At 38.3% G+C, this 23,139-nt stretch overlaps 1 long non-coding RNA gene across 3 annotated transcripts in view; it reads left to right on the top strand.

Annotated features, from left to right (window-relative positions):
- Window positions 1–21,039, top strand: part of LOC103144136 (uncharacterized) — an 88,881-nt gene extending 67,842 nt beyond the window's left edge. For 2 of the 3 annotated variants that reach the window (XR_001663544.1, XR_001663535.1), the window contains 3 exons: window positions 18,866–18,962; window positions 19,052–19,158; window positions 19,235–19,747. This is a non-coding gene — a long non-coding RNA (uncharacterized LOC103144136). Of the gene's footprint in view, window positions 1–18,865; window positions 18,963–19,051; window positions 19,159–19,234; window positions 19,748–20,974 lie in introns of those variants that run through there. The other variant, XR_001663538.1, reaches the window with a different exon arrangement.
- Window positions 21,040–23,139: the final 2,100 nt, after the last annotated feature.

The following is a 23,139-nucleotide window of genomic DNA, read 5'->3' as shown; positions in this document are numbered from 1 at the left end:
GCCTGGGGTATTTTTTTTATAACGTAAACCTGCTTCATAATTTGTTTGTTTTGTTTTGTCACAGAAACTTCCAGTGAAATACATGGACACTGTTGCTGCCTGTAACTTTATAAAATGCAATAAAAGAATTCAGGGAGCACGAATACTTTGAATAATTTTGTAGACATGCGATACAAAATGCGAGTTCCTTTCACATTCTTCTGACTCCACTACTTGGTTTCCTTACTTAACAGCAAGACTTGTTCTGACAGTCAAGGCTCTATTTCAACATGATTGTGATGAAACAAAGCATAAACTAAATTCACTCAATGTGTAAATTAACTGTCAAAATTAAAATTAGACCCCCAAAAAAGGGCAATAAATCAAATCCAGAGTCAAAGTTTCCAGATATATATCCTTGTTTTTTACCTTCCAGTTTCTTGCTAATATGCAAGACTCTCTCCTACATACACACACACACACACGCACGCACACGCACACTTAAGACATTAAGTCCTCAACCTGGACTGTGTTTCTGAGGGATATTGGCATGTACACGAGATTGATGAAAATTACTTCCAGAGCATTTATTTCCTCTAATACCAGTGAAAGAGGAGTGTGCACTCAGGAGATATTTGATCTGAATTAGGGAAACTGATGAAGCAATTGATTAATTGGAATTTAAGCCATCAGTCACTGGAGCCATCAGCAGCATCATTTACATTCCAAACAATCAGCTGATGGTCCAATAGGACACTGAGTATTAATACGCAAGAGTCAATGTGATACAGCCACGTCGCCACCACCCTTCATTGACATGCACAATGACACTTTAATCCCCGCTTTATCAAATTGCGTATATTTTGGGATTCTCTGGCCAATTCGATAAATCCCATGAATTTTTAATCCTAAAGGAGGAGCGGTGGTTTCGACACGTAGATTCGTCTTATTCGGTTTTTGACACATGAAAAGACCGAAACAAAGACTCCAGACTGTTCAGCATATCTTTTCACAATTTTCCTATAAGAAGTTAGCAGATATTTAGCATTATTCAGTTTTTTAATTTACACTTTTATGCTACAATAAACAAATCTATTCATGTTAGTAAAGCAATCACATTTCAAAACTAATAGATGTTTTCCAAATGTGCACAACTGTAAGCTGCAGAACCTGTATTACTTGACCACATAACTTCATAAACTTACCATTTTAGAGTTACCTTTACTTTCTGGTAGCCATTCTACAGTGTCACTACACTGTCAACAATTCTCGCTTGCTGCTGAAATACTTGTAGGGACTTGATGCGCTCAGCACACAAGATGACACATTATTAGATTGATGACAATGAGATGACTGGAAACCTCAAATTCATGTTAAATCTGTCTAAATATTTTAGAGGTAGACTCGTTAAAAACCATAAAATAGCCCCTTAGTTTTGTAAATATACAGTCATGATATCCTCACAGAGCTGTCGGTTAGCTCAACAAGCAGTTTGAGAGCAGAGTGTCGCTCACACACACAATAACTACTTCCTTTCTTATAACAACAACAGGTGTGTGTCCAGGTGTCGATGTAAAAGCTCACAATTAGGTCACATTTAGTTCACCAGAAACTAAATGACAAGAAATATTGGTTCATTATTTCGCGTCACAAGATTTCATTCCACCCATGTGTTTATGCAATATGTTAAATTACAGCAACCAGGCTACTTCACTAGTTGCTCTTCATTTAGCTAACAATTGAGTAAGCTATTTTTCCAATAATCATTTGAAGAAATATTCTGGAGTTGTCACTAAGTTAGCTCCTCTAGAACCAAAAACAGAGAAAAGTACATGTATTTCAGTATCATATGTCACGTACTCATAAAGCTGTGTTGTTGCCATTCTTTAAGTTTTATTACATAGTTGGTCTATTTTCCTGGTAGCTATACAGGGTAATATTTCTGAAAACCACTCTATTTCAACTATTTTTTACATTTGTTACATTAGCATAAAATGTATGTTTCCACAAGGGTAAAGCAATACATTACAAAACCAATTTTGATCTACAATCAGCTGCAATAAACCAAATCTCTATAAGATGAGCTCTTAAGGGCTTTCTATGCACAAATGACAGTTTTAAAAAAATCTCCAAACAAGATATGTAAGAAAATATATGAGGACAGTTAAAGTTATTTGATCAACAACCACCTTTTCAACTACATTTTCATGTTTTCTTTATGGCTTTTTTTTTTGGAACACCCTGTTATTTGATGGGGGGCAGGGAGGATTCACAGAAATCCTCTTAAAAACAAAACAAACAAAAAAAACGCTTCAGAAAGATATTTTTTCCCAACAGACATTTTATGAATGAGCAGTGACATCAGCATGAAGATTAATTCCTCTATCCATCAATCAATAAATCAATCAATCAAATTTTATTTGTAAAGCACATTTCAGCAGCATGGCATTTCAAAGTGCTTTACATAATTAAAATAAAAACNGAGAACAAACATAAATCTTCTTCAACAATCTATTTTCCATCATACTTATTCACAGGGGACATCTCAAAGTGGTCTTTACCCTTTCTGTCAATGGCTGCCCTCATCCATCAATTTCATAGAGAATTATACCCAGGATCGATGTAGTTCACGACCGCTGAGCATTTGTCGAGGGGCGGTGGAGGTGGCTGCGGTGGGAGGGTGGAGGGGGGATACTGGGTGCATGCATCACCGCTTGTTCTCAGCACTCCGATGGCTACTTCTCCTCGGCCTACCCGCTCGCGCTCGGATAATTCACACCACGTCGCAGAAAACAAAAACAGTGTTTTTGTTTTCTGCGACATTTCATCTTTATTTTGTTTCCTAGTCCTTAAAGGTCTGCCTTCTCCCCCTACAATTAAGAACTTAGAAGTGACCAAGTAAACACAGAAGGATTCACTAGTAAATGGAAAGCCATCAGCCAAATGAATAACAGCCTTCCTGCGAAAATGTTTGTATTTTGCTTTCGAGGAATTTATTATGCAGCTTTATATTTAATTAGATTGGAAAAAAAAAAACACTTGGGTGGTCATTATTCCACCATGCTGAAATTAAAACTGCGTGAAATGGATGCACGCTCACTACAGCTCACACTCCGGCAGGCGGAGAACACAACAAACAAGGCTTTTAGATTGCCAAATGATATATTTGCTGTTAGCACTAACCAAAGGGTGTATAAAAAAGAAAGAAAGAAAAAAAAAAGAAACACGATTAAGCTTGTAGCGGAGCTGCAAAGCTTAAAGTTTGGATGCGTCTTTCGCTTTTCTTAAAAGCTGTTATTCAAAAATGGAAATGAAATTTCAAAAGAAAGACATAATTGTGGCCGTCGTGGCTCTTCTCGGCAAAAGTTATCATGCTCCCTCCGCAAATATAGTCTGGATGGATAATGAATCTATGAGGAGCTGCAGCACAATGCGTAATTGCTCCTTCTGAAACATTGATGAATTAGATTGGAGTGTGGGTGGGATCAAATTCATAAATCAAATTACAGTACCTTTCCTTCTGCATGCTCAAACGGCCGAGGATTCTTTAGAAGATGCGCTCAAATTGAAGGGGTTGAACTAAAGTAAATGAAGTAGGCAAGATTATGTGTGTCTTCTCACTCCAGCATAGCCTTCAATGAATTTTTTACAACGGCGACCATTAGGCACTAATAAATACCAGTTAAGCCTCAGCATAACTGAATTATTAAATCTGTCAGTCAATATCCCATTACAGCCATCTTATGAATAGTTGATTTAAATGACAAGGCTTGTCATGCAGCGGGGCCCTCTGTGGCAGCTTTTGGGCATAGTAAATAGTACGCTGTGAAAGTATTCACACCTCTTGTTTTCACATTTTTGTCACATCACAGCTACAAGCTTGAATGTATTTCCTTAGGATTTCATGTAAAGTGAAAGGTAATGATGAACTGACGATTTTAAACATTTTTAGCATATCTGTCTGTCTGTCGTTTAAACCAGATATTTACATACACTAAATTAAAAGACAAGTACACTTTTTTTTTCTCATTGTCTGAAGTTAAGTCTGACCAAACTTTTCTTGTTTTAGTTTAGACAGAATTATCTAAATTATTTGTATTTGATAAATGCCAGAAAGTAACCTTGTAACTTTCTTTGACTTCAGAAATTATAAATTTGGTCAGTATAAGAGATAATTATCTTTTAAACTGTATGACATGGGTGAAGACATATTTTTTTTTATGCAATGTACATAAATATCTGGTTTCAACTCTATCTATCTATCTATCTAGCAAGCTAGCAAGCCTTTGCTACTGCTAGCTAGCTAGCTATTTGGTAAGATAAATAGCTAGATAGATATCTAGCTAGATGATAGATAGATAATTTATATATCTAACTATATAAATTGCTAATTTATATTGCTATCAGTCTGAAAGTTTAACTTTGGGATGAAGTCTTTCTTTCATTGATTACCTTTTTTGTTGGCCAGAATTGTGGAGTCCATGTCTGACATGTTGACAGACCCTCCAACTTGAGCTGTGGATCTCTGCAGTCCCTCCAACGTTACCAAGGGTCTCTCAGATGCTTCTCTGAATAACGCTCACCTTTACCTGATCTGTCACTTTAGGTGGCGTTATCTGAGGAGGTTTGTTGTTCTGCCTTATTCTTTCCATTTCCAGATGATGAATTGAACAGTGTTCAATGCTGAAAGCCTGGGGTATTTTTTTTATAACGTAAACCTGCTTCATAATTTGTTTGTTTTGTTTTGTCACAGAAACTTCCAGTGAAATACATGGACACTGTTGCTGCCTGTAACTTTATAAAATGCAATAAAAGAATTCAGGGAGCACGAATACTTTGAATAATTTTGTAGACATGCGATACAAAATGCGAGTTCCTTTCACATTCTTCTGACTCCACTACTTGGTTTCCTTACTTAACAGCAAGACTTGTTCTGACAGTCAAGGCTCTATTTCAACATGATTGTGATGAAACAAAGCATAAACTAAATTCACTCAATGTGTAAATTAACTGTCAAAATTAAAATTAGACCCCCAAAAAAGGGCAATAAATCAAATCCAGAGTCAAAGTTTCCAGATATATATCCTTGTTTTTTACCTTCCAGTTTCTTGCTAATATGCAAGACTCTCTCCTACATACACACACACACACACGCACGCACACGCACACTTAAGACATTAAGTCCTCAACCTGGACTGTGTTTCTGAGGGATATTGGCATGTACACGAGATTGATGAAAATTACTTCCAGAGCATTTATTTCCTCTAATACCAGTGAAAGAGGAGTGTGCACTCAGGAGATATTTGATCTGAATTAGGGAAACTGATGAAGCAATTGATTAATTGGAATTTAAGCCATCAGTCACTGGAGCCATCAGCAGCATCATTTACATTCCAAACAATCAGCTGATGGTCCAATAGGACACTGAGTATTAATACGCAAGAGTCAATGTGATACAGCCACGTCGCCACCACCCTTCATTGACATGCACAATGACACTTTAATCCCCGCTTTATCAAATTGCGTATATTTTGGGATTCTCTGGCCAATTCGATAAATCCCATGAATTTTTAATCCTAAAGGAGGAGCGGTGGTTTCGACACGTAGATTCGTCTTATTCGGTTTTTGACACATGAAAAGACCGAAACAAAGACTCCAGACTGTTCAGCATATCTTTTCACAATTTTCCTATAAGAAGTTAGCAGATATTTAGCATTATTCAGTTTTTTAATTTACACTTTTATGCTACAATAAACAAATCTATTCATGTTAGTAAAGCAATCACATTTCAAAACTAATAGATGTTTTCCAAATGTGCACAACTGTAAGCTGCAGAACCTGTATTACTTGACCACATAACTTCATAAACTTACCATTTTAGAGTTACCTTTACTTTCTGGTAGCCATTCTACAGTGTCACTACACTGTCAACAATTCTCGCTTGCTGCTGAAATACTTGTAGGGACTTGATGCGCTCAGCACACAAGATGACACATTATTAGATTGATGACAATGAGATGGCCGGAAACCTCAAATTCATGTTAAATCTGTCTAAATATTTTAGAGGTAGACTCGTTAAAAACCATAAAATAGCCCCTTAGTTTTGTAAATATACAGTCATGATATCCTCACAGAGCTGTCGGTTAGCTCAACAAGCAGTTTGAGAGCAGAGTGTCGCTCACAGACACAATAACTACTTCCTTTCTTATAACAACAACAGGTGTGTGTCCAGGTGTCGATGTAAAGGCTCACAATTAGGTCGCATTTAGTTCACCAGAAACTAAATGACAAGAAATATTGGTTCATTATTTCGCGTCACGAGATTTCATTCCACCCATGTGTTTATGCAATATGTTAAATTACAGCAACCAGGCTACTTCACTAGTTGCTCTTCATTTAGCTAACAATTGAGTAAGCTATTTTTCCAATAATCATTTGAAGAAATATTCTGGAGTTGTCACTAAGTTAGCTCCTCTAGAACCAAAAACAGAGAAAAGTACATGTATTTCAGTATCATATGTCACGTACTCATAAAGCTGTGTTGTTGCCATTCTTTAAGTTTTATTACATAGTTGGTCTATTTTCCTGGTAGCTATACAGGGTAATATTTCTGAAAACCACTCTATTTCAACTATTTTTTACATTTGTTACATTAGCATAAAATGTATGTTTCCACAAGGGTAAAGCAATACATTACAAAACCAATTTTGATCTACAATCAGCTGCAATAAACCAAATCTCTATAAGATGAGCTCTTAAGGGCTTTCTATGCACAAATGACAGTTTTAAAAAAATCTCCAAACAAGATATGTAAGAAAATATATGAGGACAGTTAAAGTTATTTGATCAACAACCACCTTTTCAACTACATTTTCATGTTTTCTTTATGGCTTTTTTTTTTGGAACACCCTGTTATTTGATGGGGGGCAGGGAGGATTCACAGAAATCCTCTTAAAAACAAAAAAATAGTTTCAGAAAGATATTTTTTCCCAACAGACATTTTATGAATGAGCAGTGACATCAGCATGAAGATTAATTCCTCTATCCATCAATCAATAAATCAATCATTCAAATTTTATTTGTAAAGCACATTTCAGCAGCATGGCATTTCAAAGTGCTTTACATAATTAAAATAAAAACAGCATGTGAGAAAGAGATTTAAAAAACATAATTAAAACGTTAACAGCGAGAAAGAGAAATAAAAAGCTGTAGAACTTTAGTTGAGACGCCGTCAACTGGGACTCCAACCCTTTGTACTTTAGTCAAAACGCCATTTGACAAGGACTCTAACCTCTCTGACTTTTTTTTTTTTTAAAGATAAAAACATTAAAATCACCAAAACAGTGAGAAAGGGAAAGACATTTTGAAAAAGATTTAAAAAGATAAACAGTGAGAAAGAGAAATAAAAAGAAATTAATAAAAAAAAAACATTGAAGACATAAAAACTAAAGATAAAAACATTAAAAACGTCGAAGACATCAAAACTCACACTCTAACCCTAATTTAGCCATAAGCAACTCTAAACAGGTGGGTTTTAAGTTGAAATTTAAAGGCACCCAGGCACCCATCGGTACCAATTCACTGGATATGTCATAATACCAGCCACACTGAGTTCACAGACCAACAAAGTCACACTCGCAGGAGAAACAGTACAACAAAGAATCGAGTTCACTGTGAGTCACACCGTGAGCCACAGTGCTGGAACCCGTAAAAGGTCACGTATAACCATTAGCTTAGTTTCTTCAGACTACAAATAGTTTCTGTTCCCTTGCTCTGGCACAAATTCACGCGGACGCAAACATGAATTATACGTCGGCCTAGATGATTCACCGAAGGCAGTGATTGTCCTTTCAAAGTGCCCATTACGGAGGCCTATCATTGCGACATCAAGCCCTCCTTCCCATTGACAGCGCTGACGTTTCCCCACTTGGCCTGAGCCCCCTACTGACAGCCATGCCAGTAACGCTCCCTTCCTCCCTCCTTCTCCTGTCTTCGCTCCCTCACTCGGCCGCCCGCTCTCGCATTGTTAAGATTTTGCTGAAGAAGTTCGTCATTAGTTGAAACAGCAGAGTGCAGTAATGAAATCTGCCGGCCACATCAATAGTATTTACTGTTGCCAGTTTGCTCTTTTTTTTTCTCTTTTTTAATGTATTTGTTGGGCGCGCCGCAGTGGGCTACAGCAGGCCTCGCTGTAATGCTGCTGACCCCCACCGACGTGTGAGGCAGAGCGACTCAACTGTCTGTAATGTACAACCGCGTGAATCATGTGCATGTAACTTTTTATTGCCCCACCTAATATGTACTCCATGCCCCCTCCCCCCCTGTGTTTTTGGTAAATCATTCATCATCGCCTGAAAAAAAAAAGAGATCTCATTCATGTTTGCTCAGAAATCAAAAAAGCATCCGGTTTGCATCTCCGGTCGCCCAAGTGGCTGATTGACTCGTCGAAGCGACTGGCTGCTTTTGCTCAGTCTTAACTCTAATTAAGTAGCCGGGGCGAAAAGTGACAGAGAAACAGCAAAACGGACCGCGCCGAGACGAACCGCGGCAGGAGGACACCCGCTCGTTTCCACAGATGGGTGTCAAAACACTGCCTCCAATCAAGTCCCCCGCAAACGCATGGGGAAGTGAGCTTCTGAAAAGGAAAGATTAAAGTATACTGGAAGCACTGCTGGCAGCTGCACATGCCCCAAAGATAAACTTTGTCAGGCCACATGTTGGAAACTGTGCTGGACACATTTGTCATTTTCAAAAGTAGTACGTATCCAGGCTACGGCAATCTGGTGTTCTTATACAGTTGTGGTAAAGCGCTTCCAGATATTTGACATGTGTTTCATGGTTTGTAGCAGCTTTTCATCTTCGACATTTTTTATTTTTTTATTTTTTGTCCTTGCTCTGAAGTTTTGATTGTGTTTTAAGAAGGAACATTGCCACGTTTTTCCCCCCTGGGATTCATAGATGACTGGAGTGAAAGCTCATGTTTTCCAGACTGAAAATGTAACACATAAACGTGTCATAAAGTCTGTCTTTCCCCACTAAATGATGAGCAGATGTGAATGACAGCTGTCACCATAGTTACACAGAAAAAAAAAAATCAGACAGATGCATCCTGGAAATAAAAAAAAATAGAAAGTGGTTTAAAATGCCAAGATTAAACCCACAGAGAAAATATCAAAAATATTTTTAAAATGTCAGAATATTATTGAAAAATTCATTCATTTCATTAAGTCAGTCCACTAATTGACATTATTTAGATTAATTATGTGAAGACTGAGCCTTTTTTTCTGTCAAAACCCTTCTGGGAAAGTTTGTCCCCAGACCCTGAACATTAACTATATTTAAAATTTGTGGCGTATGATCCAGATTCAATAAACTACAAATTTTCCCATGAACTGAGGTCAAACACACTTGCCAAAAGCTTGTTGACAACTATAAAAATTGAAACTCGCCAAGAAACATTTTCATTAGATCTCTCATGTATGTTTTTGAACCTGTTAGTATGATTTTGAGCTCATTTGGATTTTTAGGGGAGGAAAAACATCTAAATAATGTCTGCAGATATTTTCTCAACCTTCCGATGTTTCATCTTGAAACAAGTTAAACTAGTTTCTACATGTGCATCCCACAGCAGAGCAGCAAACTGTGTCTCTGCCAGATTGTGTCTAAAAATGGCTGATTACAGAGGATTCATATGAAGGAAAGCGAAGCAAAAAGAAGTTTTACATGACAAACACTCACACCAAATGAGAGATAAAAGAAGATTTCAACCCGTTTTCCACCACCTCTCCATAGCAGGGGAGATGAATTGTGCTCTCAGCTCACAGCTGATCCTGAACTGGCATCGAGAGCCAATCTTTCATCACAATCTTCAAGCGAGCCACTCTCGAACGAGGCCCATCATGTCTGAAGGTGCACGTATAAAGTTTCACTAATGAGCAGTCACAGAAAAATTGCTATTTACACCCACTTAACCCTCAGCCGCACACGCTCTCAGAATGACACGCAAATGAACATGCGTGTACACATCCTGCCAGTCGACGCCCCTGTGCCAGCGAGCCATCTGGTCAAAACATGATCATCATATGCAATCTGCCCACCCAGCCTGGCACTGATTCACCATGCCAACACTCCAATTACCCTCATCTTGCCAACAGCGCAGGAGAAAACCAAACAGTGTGCAGGCACCACAATGGGACCCACCTGTGCTGGGAGGGGCGCGCGTTGCCTGACAGTTGGTTGCAGAGGTTGGCGGTACAGGAATGGAAAAGGCTTTGTTGTCCTTTTTTTTATTTTTACATGCATTTGGGAAACATACTGCAAGACTTTACAGCTTTTATACTACAGAGAACTTACACTGTATCTGTACTCTGCCCTGAAAAAGTATGCATACTTAATCTTTTTAGCATTTTTACACAGTTTTCTTTCTTTTTTTTTCCTACATAAAACACAATGTAACTTTGTGCAGTAAAGTCTCAACACAAAGTTGTGTTTTACAGAGGCAAGGGTTTTCCATTCGAAACCCCTTATTTACTCTGACACGAAATCAAATCCAATGCAACCAACTGCCTTAAAAGTCAACCAGTTGATGAATTCACTGTAATATGCCTGTGAAGGCCCCAAAGCACATCATGAAACCCAGAGAACACACCAGAAAGGTAAGACAAGGTAAGGTAATTCGATTTATATAGCACATTTTCAGCAAGGAGGCAGTTCAAATTACTTTAGATGAATTAGAAGGAAATATAAACAAAACAACAAATCAAAAGAAAAGCAAAAAGGTGAAAGTATAAAACTACATGTTGGTTCCCTATTGGGAACCAACATGTAGTTTCATGCATGTTTGATAAGAATAAGAATTTATAAACTAGTAGGATTTTCTCTGGATTCTTGAGCTGATAAAACTAAATGTTATTTTAGGTTGAGCTCTAGATTTGTACAATATAAGGCTTGATGTTGGTTCTCCATGTTTGATTCTTCTTCAGGGAGTTAAGTACATGGTACTTTCTAAGTTTGTTCTAGATTTGTAAACTAACAAGAGTTACTCTAGCTTTTGCTCTGATATTAAAAGTACAAAGTTAAAAGTTGGTCTAAAATAATAAGTACTTTTTAAAAGTAATTACCTAAGCAGTTTTCTGAAAGGTATACGGTATAAGCTGACTGCTGTGCAAAAGTAAGTAAAACTCTACTTAGATAGCAATTATCAAGACATAAATCACTAAGTAATATACAGGAGAAAACCTAAAACATTAAACCCCAGTACATCAAATAGTTAATTAAATGTAACTGTAAAAAGAGTTTTAAGTTCTTTTTTTAAAAAAAAAAAGCTAACAGCTAGCATCCTATCTCAGGCTAATGCTAGCCTGTCAGTGCTAATGGAGAGCAGAGGAAGTAGGCAATCCAGTGGGTGACCAGTCCAGACATGCTTCTCCAACGCTAAAGCAAATTAATATTGCGACTAGCCTTAAGAATGGGTATAGCCTCCTGTGGCAAGGATGTAGTATTCAATTTAGTACTTATACTGTCAAATATATTTAGGCAGGGGAATAATAAGTTACAGTAATCTAACCTCAATGAAACAAATGTATGAATAATAATTTCCAGTTCTGTACACCAAAATGAAGATGGCCGAAGGAAGATCTACAATTTAAATCAGCCAAACATCACCAACAATCAGAAAGATATGAAGAAAACCACTGTAGGTCAGATCGTGATATGTCAGCTCAACACCTCAACCTGGCAAGCAAGTTCTGGTGGTCAACCATATCAAAGGCTAAGGTTAGGTCCTGCACAGCAAATTATGGGCTATCTCTGTTATAAAGTATTACTTTGATAATATAATGTGAAAAATTAGCAAAAACTCTTAAGAGTGTAGATTTCTGATCATCTATTTGCTTTAAAGTTCAGAAAAACGTAGAAACAGGCCCACCTTAGGAAGCTTTCATTGTGAAATTGAATGGGAAAGTTCCTAAATGATGGATTTTGCCTCATCAGTTGAGCCTGAAATCTTCTTCTCCAGCCCATATCTGCCGGTAAGCCCCCCGGCTCAGCAGTAATCAATCTCACAGCCCATCTCCCTTTTCTTAATTTTAATTTTCCCTTTCCTAACCCATGCTAATTCACCCCCCTCTGCTGTATGATCCACGGACCAAAGGCCTCGGCAGCGCAGAGTGCCAGGAAGGGTCACTGTCAATTATATCCATTTAATACCCACTTATGTCTGCAACAACGTCTTCCTCCTGGGGTCACGCAGACTTCGCCCTGCGCTTTATCCAATAATCTCGCAGAATATAGGCTCGGATATTCCGAAAGATCAATGTCATTAACAGGGAGACACAGAATGCATTTGATTATGGATGTAATTAGTACAGGCTTGAGGGGGCTTGCTCTTATGCACAAAGAGGCAAAATCCATTTAGTATCAAAATTGCCTTAAAAGTGGACACCACTCTCAGATCATTTTTGCAACTGATGACCACCATAATGCAATTAGTATCACTAATGACAGGGAATTAGGGCTCATATACATAATACTGAAGCCTAACTTTGACAGATAGTGGAGAGCATTAAGTGTGGCTGAAAGATGTCCAGTCATGTGGTCAGAGGGTTCAGTTTACCGTGACCAGTCAGTGTATATAGTCCAACGCTGGGCACTGATGTAAAACCAGTTTACCTGTGACAAAAAAAAAAAAAAGTTGCATTCCTGCTCCTCCTGTGAAATACTGCATTCAGAAGATGAAAGTTTGATAATTGTGTCGGAGGACCAAAGAATATCAGACCAAGAATTCGGTCTCAGTCAACATTTGCAGATCTGAATTAAATTCTTTGTCGATTCTTCTCTGCACCTTAGCTCAAGCTCAGTCAGATTGAATGGAGAGCGTCTGAACAGTGGTGTTTAAATCTTACCACTATTTCTCTAATGGATTCAGGTCTAAGCTTTGACTGAGCTGTTCTAAAATATTCATTTTTGTTGTTCAAAACCATTCCATTGTAATTCTGGCTGTATGTTTAGGGTTGTTTGTACTGGATGGTGAACCGCCTACCGATCAGTGGGTGAATGTGGCTCTGACTTAAAACACTCGAGTTGTTAGTATGACTAGAAAAGATGCATTTCCATGACTTTCTTCTTGTCACTCTTCCACAAAGGCCAGACAAATTCCCTGCCGTGGTGTAGCAGAACCTCTGTTGGTCTTTCGGAGAAGATACCAATTTATTACTTTCAAAAGGCACCGTAGGGCCGTTTTGGCCTCCAGTGGAAGCCTGTTGCTGTAGATGTGAAAGGAAACAGGCAAAATGACAGGACAGAGGAGAGTTTCTCTGACGTGTATTGGATTGCAACTGCGCTGAAACCCAAGCCTGTGTGGTGACAGGGTACGGCCACTTAAGATGGGGAAGATAACCGCAGTGACAGACAGGTAAATTTTTTATATAATATCATCCACCGGTCACACCGCGCAAGTGCAGAAATGGGGGAAACCAAAAGTGCAAAGCATTATGTGAAAAAAAAGAAAAAAAAAAAAGAAAGATTCAGTTATTATTTTACAGCTTTTTTTTTTCCTAGTTTAATTTAATACCGGCTTCTAAGGTAACTAACAGCGTCTCACCAGGACGGCTGGTATTAATGCGATCTTGTAACACCTTTTAACATGTTAATTATAAGCACCAACAACCGATAACGTGTGCTTTGCATGTTAACAAAACCTCCCAACATTTCATGATACTCAATTATAGGCTTGTATATGCTTGGGCAGATTAGAGGACCATGTCAAACGATGGGAAAAAAAAATGGAGGAGGGGAAGACAGCCTTATAATGTCTAGCTGACTTTCCTTTATAGCAGGGCTACTGAACCACTGGAAGTGCACACATGCTAAAATCTTCCTCTGTTTTCCATCAAGCTGCTGTGTAGTGGCAATGTTGAATGTAGGTGGTAAGCTCATATATCTAATTATACAATAGCCAAACATTTTTTGTTAATGAAATGGAAGGAGTGTAATTGAAAACTTCAGCATAATTATTGCTTGGCAAGTGTCTGGCTTCGGAAAATTGCACATGTAGGAAGAAGTCTCAGCAGGAGTACCTCTGACTTATGAATCAAGCCGGTCCAAAAAGTTCTTGCAGAGAGAGAGAGAGAGAGAGATGTGTGTCCCATATAGGGATGAAAGGTTCACCATCTTTTATGATGATGAACTGTTAGTATTACAGTTATAAAGTAAAAAAAACAAAAAAAACAATGAAAAATGTATTTGAATCAACCCTAAAGAGAAATTGGAACGTTTCAGTTGTTCGTTATACTCGCCGTGATATGGGGAAGTTGGTGGAAGTAACGTTTCAACCACCAAAACACACCAGGTGTTAAATAAAACACCTGGTATTATAACAGCACAACAATGACATTTTACAATGTTTATTACATCAATACTTGCAGCAGGAAATGATGTAAGAAACTCTTTCCCTGTGGCATTAGCCACTTAGGCCGCTAATGCTAAAGGTAGCATTAGCGGCCTAAGTGGCTAATGCTAATTTAAAGAGCTACTTCAGATAGTTAGAAGTATAGATAGAGATATAGATGGAAGTAGGCGAGATAATTGTGAATCAAATGTATTCCCCCATTTATCAGACTTTAACAAATTCTAAACAACTCAACCAGAACTAGTTTATATTTATAATACAATGGCTGTGAATATTAATCATTTGAAATGATTCTGGCATCATAACCTCTTGTTTTATTCAGGATAACAAAATCGTTGTTACTTCAAGAAGTTATGTTGGAGTCCCCAGCCTACAGTAAGCTAAAGCTTTCCCATTCCCAGAGCTGCTGTAGCCTTCAGTCACTTTGTGATGTTATTTATTTTTTCCAACAAGCTCACAGAGATATGACCTGTTTTGCTAGTGGTAAGATAACCGTTACCAATGGCAACTTAAAAAAAAAAAATCTTCCCCTTAAGAAAGCTCATTAGTACGCTCTGATTCAGCTGCTTCACTCGTGGAGAGATTTGTTTGATTGCTTTTACAATAGCTGATAGTTTACATGTGTAAATTTAGCAAATCTAGACATTTCACTGCTTTTATTTTTATTCTGCCTCATCCTCTCACTGTGACTCTTTTTAAAAAAACAAAAAACAAAAAACAAAACCTTATAGCTAAACACAGATATTAAACTAAACAGAACATATTCTGCCTGTGCGTATGTGATTAATAATCAGAAGAATATCACAGTTATTGAGGCAAAGCAGAACAATCCTGTGGGCTTCATCTTCAAAATATACTTTTTTTTAAAACATTTAATACATTTCTAACCAAATGGTTAATGATAATCATAATGCATTTTCACTCAAAAAATAATGATTATAATTTTAGCATTTTCATTACATTTCTAGTTTTGTCATTCATTGTTGTACTTTTACCTTTTTGGAACGCTGCAGCTCATAAGACCCTGTCCTCCCAAATGCAGTATGAAAAAAAAAAAAAAAAATGCCATTGGGTGCCCACAACTGCACTTTATTTCATGTGAGGGATTATAACGGAGCAGGTATTTGAGTAACTTGGGACATCACCTCATAGGTTCTTCCACAAAGAAACCAGAGCAGCCAAGACATATAAATCCAGGTCAGGGTGTCTTGGCAGCAAGGCTAACAATGTTTGTCACAACTGCCCTCTTTCCATCTCAAGCTCAAATGAGAGAAGTCAGAGAAATATGGGATTACCATGAGTTATTTATGAAGCTGAAACCCAAGAGCCCTCTTTATGAAATCATCTCCGCTGATTGGGGCGGGTTTTTTTCTTCCTTTTCTTTCTTTCTTTCTTTCTTTCTTTTCTTTCCCCCGTCCCTCTCAGCATCTGATATGATTTTAAACGGGTTGACATCAAAGTCGCTTGTGTAAAGTATGAGTAGTTTTGCACTCGTTCAATCAAAATACAGATCTTTATCGGCACCACGCTGATCGACGCCAGCGGCCTGTTTTGAAACAGATACTGGGGCTTTCGTGCTCGGAATGGATTTTTTTTCAGTTTCGAGATACGTTGGCGGGTTGGGGGGAGGGAGAGGAGTCCAAAAGGCCTCCAGAACCTGGACCCTATGAACTTCCTTAACCTGGTTAAGCAGGTTTATTCTCAAGCAAAATTTTTAATTTAGTTGTCAGCAAAACACCAAGTATATGTTTAGTTTTACTGAACAAAAGAAGAGCGCGTTGCTTTAACAGTTACATATCCTCAGTTGTAAGCCTACACCGGGCAGAGAAATACACAAGGACACAATCAATGGCAGCTCATAGTTAATGAACTTTCTGACCTTTAGGAAAATGTACACTGCTTAACCAGATTCTGGGTAATTAATAATTCAGGTGCACCCTAAGAGAGATGAAGAGAGGAGCACCCTTCACCCACGTTCGGTCTTCAATATTATTTTGCACAGACGCAAGGCGTGATATTTTATTTTGGACAACAGGACATGGTAACGGAAAAGCTCATTAGGGGGACTTTAATTTGGTGTCGGTTTTAATAAAAAGGCCGAATGAATCTCGGCTGCCTGACGAATGGCGGGTTTCGAGCAGAGCAACAACTCACTTTATAAACGTCCGGGACATTTTAGGCCGTCGCTGGAGACATTTTTGTTGAAGTTGCGGCGGAGGGTGGTGAAGAATTACAGCAGTAGCTTGAGCTGCCATTGAGAGCTTCTAAATGGGAGGTCATGGGTGCATTATTGATGAGTTTCAGTTTAAGTTTCAGCTCTAGAGGAAATGATAAGATGTAATGCAATGGTCCGCTGTGATCATGTACAGCTTTGTCCTACATACTGTGTTGTCAGTGGCTAAAATGGCAACCCGCTCCTCCTCTATGTCACTTTTTCTTACCTTGCTGTAGACAGAGTTCTATTTGAACTTAAAAGTATAATGGGTATTTCCAAGTTCCCACGCAGAAAAATGAACTTAAGCGTCATTTTAAGTTCTGATTTGGAAAGTCAGAGGTCCCAAACTAAAAGTCCAACATGACTGCCATTAAACAGGACGTGGAGTTTATTCCAGTAATGAACTGTTCATTTGGGCTACTAAGGGAGAGTTAAGCTTACAGGTGTAAAAACATCCATGCACAAGATAAGTCAAATTATTAAGACACATAGATATAGATTTAGGGAGTTTGGTTGGTAGCTGAGCCGTTTTAAAACTAAATGCTGCCTTGCCTTATTTTGTTCTGATCCTGGGAACATAGCAGTGAATGGGGCTCTGATAATGTAGGAGGTGGAAATGTATTTAGGCCCAAGACTATTCAGAGTTTTATAGACCAACATCTTTTATAGACCAACATCTTTCTAAGGACTAGTGTGAAATGATTGTCCTTCTGAATGGGTTGCTGCTGCCTGATTGACTCCTTGTACAGAAAACAGTAAATACACATTACCGTAATGCAACCTACTGAAAATTAAAAAAAAAAGTGTGCACAGTTTCGCTCTATCCAGTTTTGACAGCAAGTCCTCTTACTTAGATAATATTTTCAAGATGGTACTAGGATGAGTAATGCTAATAGACTTTATTGGGATGTTAAAATTTAGGGCTGACTCCATGACGACACCTTGGTTTCCCTTTGGCCTTTACTATTTTTGGAACCAAAAGCATAACCGTCAGCCTTTTTCGTGTTAAGTTGGAGGAAACTCTATCCCATCCGCTTTGATATTATGAACACACTGGTTCGGGTACTATGAGGGACGGCAGACGGGCGGTGAGAGAGACTTATAAAATTGTGTGACATCAGCATAAGCATAATGGAAGAGGATGTACTCCATAATCAAGAGGCAAATTATAGATACACAAAAATGTCTCAAGAATGAAGCCTTGAGGAACCCCACATGTGATCTGTGGGTATTCCAGCTTCCTCCCGCGCTGAGTAAACATTGGTTTGGCTGATTTGTATGTCTAAGTTACTCTTATGTAAGAATGTGTATAAATGGTAGCCTGCCCTGTGTGTCTCTGTGTTTCCCTGTCACCCGCCTCTCGTCCAGTGAAAACTAGAGACAGGCAGCAGGTGTACTGAATAGATAGATGGAGGATCTGATGGCACAAATGGTCCTCTTATGCAGATCAAGCAAAACTTTACATCTGAGGTAAAGCCGTTAGCTTTGGGACTGATTTTGACGTCGTTGAATTGAACAGGAAGCAGCAGCTTTAACTTATGACATAAACTGAATATTCTTCCAATTAATTCATAGCATGTCACATAATGGAAATGAAACAAAAAGCAATTCATAATAACAGGGACAAAATCTGCTTCCCAGGCCAACTTGGTTATTATTGCTGTGCGTATGGTGTTTTCTGGGCCTACACATATAATCAATACCCCTAGGCAATTTCAAACGTGATCACTTTGAATGGATTATTGCTTCGAAGCAAGGCTTTTCCATTGATCCCCGCATCATGTCAATCACCAACACTGACAACTCCCAACTCTTCAGATTCCACACATCAGCAAGCCCTGTTCCCAATCAGGCCGCATCAAAAGCAGCATGAGTGAAAACCCTGTTGCGGGATGTGCTGAGGTTGGCTTTCTTTCTTCTTTTTTTATGTACACCGTAATGTACTTGCAGGATCCATCCAATTCCAGTGATCTGCATCATTCTGCTTTCTGTTGTGCTTCTCTATCACTTGTTGTTTTTTTTTTTGCTTAAGAGAAAAATTTTCCAGCAAAGGTTTAGAATGCAAATGCTCCACAGCTGTCACCGCTTTTTAACAACATGGCAATACTGATCTGTCGCATGATATTTGGATTTCTAAGTCCGATCCAAAATTGCTGCAAGTCACAACGAGAACCGACCGTGCAACATTTGCAGACTGCTACTGCTATGTCTAGCTTTTCCTTTTTTTATTTTTCGTTTTAAAGGCTTTTTATTCATTCCTGCAGTTGCATCAGAGGCTGAGATCTCATCTAATGAACAACAGATAGCAGAAGCTGTTTCAAATCAGTGTTGGGAAACTAGGGCTGGCTGGTGAAACACAGAGTGAGTTGTAATATCCTCATTTTCTCCCAGCTGGAGCAGACTAGAAGCATGTAACCGATAGTGTCTGCATGCATATTTTACCACCACAGACCAGGTGTAGCATTTCAGCCCATCGTACAGGAACTGAACTGATTTGACGAAGGCAGAGCACAAGACGTGTGAAGAACGAGCATCTCGAGAACGAGGCCGCATGCAGGTTTGGTTTAAAATCACTCCGGTAGTTTATGCTGACGACATGTTTACTATATGCTTATTAGCTGTTTTCTTTGCAGGAACCCCATGAAGTCGTTCAAACGGCCAATAAGTTCTCAAAAAAAAAGAAAAGGACTTTAAGAAATGTGACACAATAATAACTTCTTATGGTAATGAAAGAATATACAGCTCTTTCCTTTTGGTGTTGTTTAAGCTGATGATCATTCATTTCAAGAGCAATTTGATAAATCACCATAAAACTATATTTCCCTATTCTGCTAGTTTTGGTTCCATAAGCATGAAAAGACAAATATTTATGCTCCAGCAGGCAAATCAATAGATTTTGTCACAGCTTCATGATGTTACATGAAATTATTTGCCCTCCGACATGAGGTGTTTCGAATGCATTATGCCATGTAGGAATAAATCTTGTCAGTTCTCCATTTATTCCATTTTGAGGCACACTTTTTTTTTTTCTTGTATGTGGTTAGATAGACGCATTCATAGTACAAAAAATTCACTTTGTTTGCAGCTGAGTGTGAAGCGGGGGGTCGGATGCGAGTGTCAGTTTCTCAATTTCTGGTCCAGAGGAGTCTCTGAAGATGGTACAAAAATAAAAGTTTTTCAATGCGCTCCAACACAGCCTCCATTTTTAGATAATTAAAAATGAACTGGAGAATGTATGTAAGAAGAGGTATGTCTGGATCTGCTTTCCAGATTTGTTTCGCCAATGACCCAATCTCAAATAAGCGAAACGTACAGGATGGATAAAAAAATTCAACATGTCGGTTGGTTTAACATTAGTTTTCACTTTCAAAAGGACGAAAACCGTTTTATTGTTTGGTGGTGAAAATGTTAGTAGACCGAGAAATATTCAATAGACTTTCACAAATCAAACTTTAAACCAGAAATTGAGTTTAGTTTTTCTAAAAGAAAAAGACAAATAATTGTCTTAGGATAAACATAACACCACATTGAGACTGGACTGTCCATACATCAGGAGCACGACTAACCGAGCCGATAAAAAGATGAAATGACCCGCTGTTAATCATTGAACAACTCAATTGTAAATCTCATAATGGCCTCTGATAATGAGGAAGCTCCTCTTAGTCATATGACTGAGCTGGAGCCCTAATCATTGAATTGTTACAGTAAGTCACGACAGTTTATTGGCATGGAATTCCATAATGGCTCGGATCAATAGGAACCCAGGAGGGATTCCTCACAGTCGGATTTGATGTATCTGAATAAGTGCCACTAAGGGGAAGTAGGCATACGAGACAATGTCCTTACCAAGCAATTATATTAACAAGAGTGTTCTCAACTTGCTTGGATTTTTTTTTCACAAACTGCTTGTGAAGTTATGACTCATGAAAAAAAAAAAAAGGCTCTCAAATTGTCTGGTCAGTAAGGCCATCAAAAGTCAATTGTTTGGACAAATAATGCCATGAAACTTCTGCGAACAAAAGACTAAATCAGGCTCGTGCCCTTCTCACCCTTCCGCCCCCCTTTGAGATTTCTGCGGTCAGAATAATATAAGGCTTAAGGAAGCAGGTTGTGAGATAAAAGATCCACATCACAATGATGATCTCTATCGATCCGCAACCTTGGGAACACAGAGGAGGTCCGGCATTTGTCACGTCGAAGCTGAACCCAATAGCTGATCCGCAACGCGCTCTGATGAATTGGCCCTGTTCGCCAAGTTTGTTTAATTGATGACATGTTCCCTTTCAGGTGGACCACCGCTATGTTTCATGCATTCATTGATTTTCCAAAAGACCCCCACCTTCTCTTGCACTTCTTTTCTTGGCTTTCCTTAGACACCTCAGCACATATTACAAACCCGCCACCACCTCGATTGGACCTCGACGGAAGAGGAAAGCAGCGTGCCTCGAGCTGTCATCTCGACAGCTTGTCAAGCTTTTAGAGATGATTAGACAGAGTAAGTTTGCACAGGAACTGGGGAAAAGTTACATTTATTTTCTTCACAGACAACACTGCAGATGAAACCGATTTGACTCTTTTGACTTACAACGTTCCCCAAAGGGGTTGAGGTACCTAAATAAATTCCTGTAATGATGGAAAAAGGAAGGGCTGTCTGGCTCTTCAAACATATATATATATATACTGCTCAAAAAAATAAAGGGAACATTTCACTTTAATTTTGTGTGTGGCTCCAAATCCAGGCCTCCATTGGTTAATAAATTTGATTTCCATTGATGATTTTTGTGTGATTTTGTTGTCAGCACATTCAACTTTGTACAGAACAAAGTATTCAATGAGAATATTTCATTCATTCAGATCATCAAATTGTACTGTTATCATTTTAAAGCAAATTAAAATTGTATGATCCCCCCCCCAGATACAGGTTTTCACAAACCCAAAAAAATCATTATCATGTTCAGCTTGATGGTCTTCAACCTTTGGGACTATAATTATCAATCTTTAGTTGTATCCCATTTCACAACTTCTCCCTATTTTGCACACCTACTCCCTAACTTTCAATGGAAGTTTCCTAATAACCTATTTTGATGAACAGGAGCTAATACAACCAGATTATTTGAAGTCATAACACGATGAAACCTCAACACTGACAAATCTAAACATTTGGTTTGCTTAAAAAAAAAAAAAAAATTCTGTAATGCCCTATTTCATATCAAAAATGTTTTAGGCATGATCTAATATTTACAGTGTAGTCGTTGAACATTTGAATTTTGGGTCTTCAAATTATGGACTAAAGGTAAAGTTCAACACTAGTTGTGAGTGTAGCAGTGGGGATGACATTGGGAAAAGGTGTTTGGAAAAAGACACGCTTAAAGACCAATAGGTGCTCAATAAAAGAGCTTTTAATTTAATGTAAAAGCAGTGAGTGAGATCTTACTTGTAGCATTAGACAAAACACTCCAGGCATTTTCATTTAGGATAAACTCAGGTTAATTTGTCCTGGAGTCTGACATCAACATTTACCCTGAAAAGCCACAAAAGCAACTTCTACCAGTTCAACTCCACTCTCAATAAAACGTCGTAGGTGTCTGTGCAAACATCGTTTCATGAACCTCCAAACCGCTGTCATGTTGGCATTTAGAGGTTATTTATGCAAAAACTAATCACTGTTTACACAGAAAAAGGAGGTAGGAGGCTGTGTACCACCCATGATTTTCCTGTGTAAAACACACGCTGAGCACAGACCACGTAAATTGTTTCTGGTTAGAGTAAGTATCTAATAGAAAGTAAGGCAGGATAAAAATGAACAAAATGGTCTCTTGCAAAGCAAATAAACTTAATAGGCAAACATATAACATGTGGGGACATCAGTTTTTACACTTTAGCTGTATACCGCAATCATAGTAGCAACGTCATCTTAGCTGCGAAAATATGAGGGTAAAAATATTTAATTTGTTTATTTTGTATTTGATGATTTTTAAGTGGAAATTATTTGTTGTACTTTAAGAATACAACTCTGAAAGGAAAGATCAGAACATCATACAATGATATATCATAAAAAAGATGCATCTAGCTGATTGGCTCCCAGACGGAGAAGGACCTCGCTGCAGCAAACAGAAAGGGGCGGGGACAGACCACTGTCAGTCTCTTACCTTATTTGGAAATGGGACCATTGCACTCCGGAAGTGAAGGGGGCGGTATTTCCTATATTATCCGCGGTCTCCTGTTTAATTTTCTTTTTAAATCTGTGATGCAGCTTTATCTTTAGAAAGGAGTTTCTCTCTCAGCATGTATTTGAACTTCTCTCTTTTATTAACTTCAGCGCAGCTCACAGTTTTTAACAATTTCCGTTGGTTTCTGTGTACTTCTAAATCTGCTCCTTTTTCGCATCTTTTCGGGCCTACTACTGCCTCTAGTGGCGTGGGGATGGTAGCACAACTAATATAAATACATTACTAAATCAGAATACCAAAGTTTTTATTATTTATTATTAATTCTCGCATAACTAGAACCGCAAAAGATAAAGTCCCTCACAAAACAC

This window comes from Poecilia formosa, unplaced genomic scaffold, assembly GCF_000485575.1.
Source record: "Poecilia formosa unplaced genomic scaffold, Poecilia_formosa-5.1.2 Scaffold0, whole genome shotgun sequence".
NCBI classification, from domain to species: domain Eukaryota; kingdom Metazoa; phylum Chordata; class Actinopteri; order Cyprinodontiformes; family Poeciliidae; genus Poecilia; species Poecilia formosa.
This window is presented reverse-complemented; position numbering and strand designations above follow the sequence as displayed.